This window comes from Equus quagga, chromosome 16 (genome assembly GCF_021613505.1).
Source record: "Equus quagga isolate Etosha38 chromosome 16, UCLA_HA_Equagga_1.0, whole genome shotgun sequence".
NCBI classification, from domain to species: Eukaryota; Metazoa; Chordata; class Mammalia; order Perissodactyla; family Equidae; genus Equus; species Equus quagga.
Genome location: NC_060282.1, coordinates 55,162,979 through 55,166,462, shown reverse-complemented (window position 1 = coordinate 55,166,462; position 3,484 = coordinate 55,162,979).

Here is a 3,484-nt window from a genome sequence, read left to right as displayed (position 1 = left end):
GCGGTGCGCCTGGGGCCGGCAGGAGCGCCGCCTGGCTGCCTGCGCGGAGCCAAGCTGCTCGCGGCACCCAGCGCGCGCCCCTGCCCGCCGCCCGCGCTCCGCGCCGTCCCGGCTCCGCGGCTGCCGCCCGAGCCGCCGCCGCCGCCAGGAGCAGGAGCAGCAGCGGCCGCCGCGGCGCTCCTCGGACCTGCACATTCCTCTCCTCCCCTCGCGAGCGCTCCCTCCTCCCGCTTCCTCTCCTCCACCAGCTGACTCTGAGGGAGAGGATGACCTCATCCCTTCTCTTCCAGCTGCCGCCGCTCCCACCCCGGCTCGGGAGGGGCGAGGGAGGAGGAGGGCCCCGGAGGAGGGGCCGGGACAGGAACAGCGGCTAGGGTGGGGGTGGGGGATTGACCGGTCCCGGCTGCCGGGAGGAGCGGCCGAGAGGTCGGAGGGAGACGGTCGTGGGCCCCAGCTCACGGGATTTCGGAGAACGCTAGGTGGACTTGACTAACACTGGGGGAGGGGCAGGAGGGCTCAGAGAGGAGGGATCCCAGCGTCCAGCCATCGTGGAGGTCGAAGAAGAGTGGGCATGGGCGGGTGTGGCGGCGGCGAGGGCTAGGGACGCACAGGCCTCTTTGTATTCGGTGCTGATCTGCACCGGGTGTGCAGCTGGGGCGTGGGTTGGGAGACTGGGTTTAACTCGGACGCCAGGGCCTCGAATGCTGGCAGCGACAGGGGGCATGTCCGGACTTGGAGAGCTGGGGAGGAAGAGGGCGTGCAGGGTCCGCGGAGGCGCAGAGCGCAGCGCTTAGCCCCGGGCCGCGCGGGCTGCGGAGAGCGGGCGGATGCGCCGGGAGCCCCGAGCCCGCGCCCTCGGGGGAAGGAGCTGGCAGCGCGAAGGCTCCGGGCTTCTCCCGTAGGCCGAAGCGCCCAGGCTGGAAAAGGTGAGGAGGCGGTTCGGGCGCCCTCCGCGGCCCAGGCCCACGCCGCCTGGCCAATATCCCTCACTGGCTCTCCGTGGCCGGGAAGCGGCCAAGCCAGGGGAGCGGTGGGCCAGGCGGCTGGGCAGTGGACCTCGGCCGTATCCTCCAGCAGGTGGGAAGCGCAGCACCCCTGGCGGTGGCTCCGAGCGCGGCGGGGCGGCGGGGCGGCGGGGCGGCGGGGTGGGGCTGGCAGCCGGGAGAAACTGAGTACCTGCCCGCGGGCGGGGAGTGGCAGAGCCGGGAGCTGGCGCCGCCTCTCTTACTCTGGGACGAGAATTACCTTCTCTTAAAGCTATAGGAGTTGCAGACTTGATGTGTGATTCCACAACTCCAGAAATGACTCTAGTAAATTAAATCTGTGATCAGAGTGCTGCACCAAATTAGATAGAAAGAGAATATAAAATTTTTGCTACTTGAAAAGATTCTTAAAAACCCAATACGTGTAGGATCCTCATTTTTTAAAAAATAAGAAAACTTAGTCTTTGATTTATCTCACTTAACTTGTGCAGTGTAAGAGACAGGGAGTGTAATTCTTAAGTTATCCTGTGACTCACATGTTTTAAGACGAGGGAAGTGAGGCAACACGTGTTACACTGCCACTAAGAGCACCAGTTGTCTAAATCTGGAGGCAAAACATAACACCCTCCCTCCTTCCTTGTTGTAGACAGCAGGCTGAGTTTGAAGTAGGGTATATGCCATTCTTAATTAGTAGCATGCTGAAGTAGAAGTGCACCAAGTTCTCTGCATGTAGAAATAGCCACCCCAGACATCTTGTGCTACAGCTCATCTGCTGTTTTAGCACCAACCTGGACAAAGTGGAATTTGCCCCAGCCCTGAATTAATTGTTCTTTATTCTCACAGACTGCTGCCTTACTTGGCCTTTGCATGACAGTCTAGCAGGAAGATGTTGGGCCACAGAGCTCATAAACATTGCATTGTTGGTGGTGCCTTTGAGTCGACCCTGTGGACGTACAGTGGAACCCTGCCCTGTCTTTTTGCACCATCCTTTCACCTTCAGGCGCTATGTCAAACAATGCTCTGTTGCTATTCATAGGGTTTTCATAGCCAATGTTTTCGAAAGTGAGTGGCCAAGTCCTTCCTAGTTTGTCTTAGTCTGGAAGCTCCACTGAAACCTGTGCACAATGGATGACCCTGTTGGTATTTGAAATAGCAGTGTCATAGCTTTCAGCATCACAGCAACACACAGCCACTACAGTATGACAACCGACAGATGGGTGATGTGGTTCCCAAACCCAGGGTGTGAAGGTGAGAGCAGCAAATCTTAACCACTAGACTGCCAGGGCTGGTCCATAAACATTACGTGGCATGTACAAATCCAGTATTTCTAGCAAAAGGCGTGGTCAAGTGGTGAATGAGCATGAATACAGAACCACTGAGCCAGTTAGAATGCCAGGCAAAGGGTATATTTTTCGATCTAGCTTTAAAATTCGACCCTCTTAGAGTAGCAAAATCCTTTTTTGGAAGACACTCCAGGTTTACTTCCCCAAGGTCTAAAGCTAAAATTCCATCTCCCAGGCACTACAGCTGATCTTATTTTGTGCCAAACCATCGGGGAAAGGAATGATCTCTTAGGCAACTGGGTCCTAATGGATAGAGTGTATTCTAGGTCAAATGTAGTGCCTTAAATTGCACCGGGCATGAAAAAGCCCTGTAGAGTATCAGGTTTTGAAGCCCTAGAGCTGGCTGAAGGTTCCTTTAGAGGAGGGATATTTCTTATTCAGTTGTATCCTCTGCACCTAGCCTAGTGCCTGCACAGACTCTTTCTTCAATAAATTATAGTTGAATGAGTGCATGAGTGTATAGAAAAAACATTCCACAACAGGAAGAATGCTACATTCTGTACTAACTGATATCCAATGGAAACATAGGAATTATCAGACTTATCCTGTTAGATTCTAAAAATGAAATAACTAGTATTGGTTTCCTTAATACATTTATTCAAAACTGTTTAGACTCTTTTTAAAGTTTCTGTCTGAACCATGCCTGGAAAGTGATGGTGGAAGTTAGTGGAGGGAGTGTACCGTAAGAGGTCAGAGGATGAGATTTCACATCCAGTCTCTGCTACTCACTGGCCCCATGATCAGGGCAAATTGCTTAATACACAGGCTTTATATGAGGAGTAGATGAGATAATGCATATTACTGGTCTTTGTATACAATATTGTTCTCAAGAGTCTCTAACCCCATAAGTATTACTCACATCTCTGGATGAGATTTTAATATCACCTGCTATATCATAATCACTGCACCTGTCAGGGGAGACAGACATAACGGTTAAGAGCACAGAGTTCAGGTTCAGACAGAGGTGTCCTTGGGCATATTATGTAGCCTCCCTGGCCCTCATGTTCATCATTTGTAAAGTAAGAATGATAACAATCTCGAGTATCCAGTTTTGTTGCCAGGAATAAATAAAACGATGCATGTAACTGTTTGACATCGTGTCCAGCACACTCAACCCACAACATTCTGTTAGTAGCCTTTGTGTTTTTCCCCCACCTC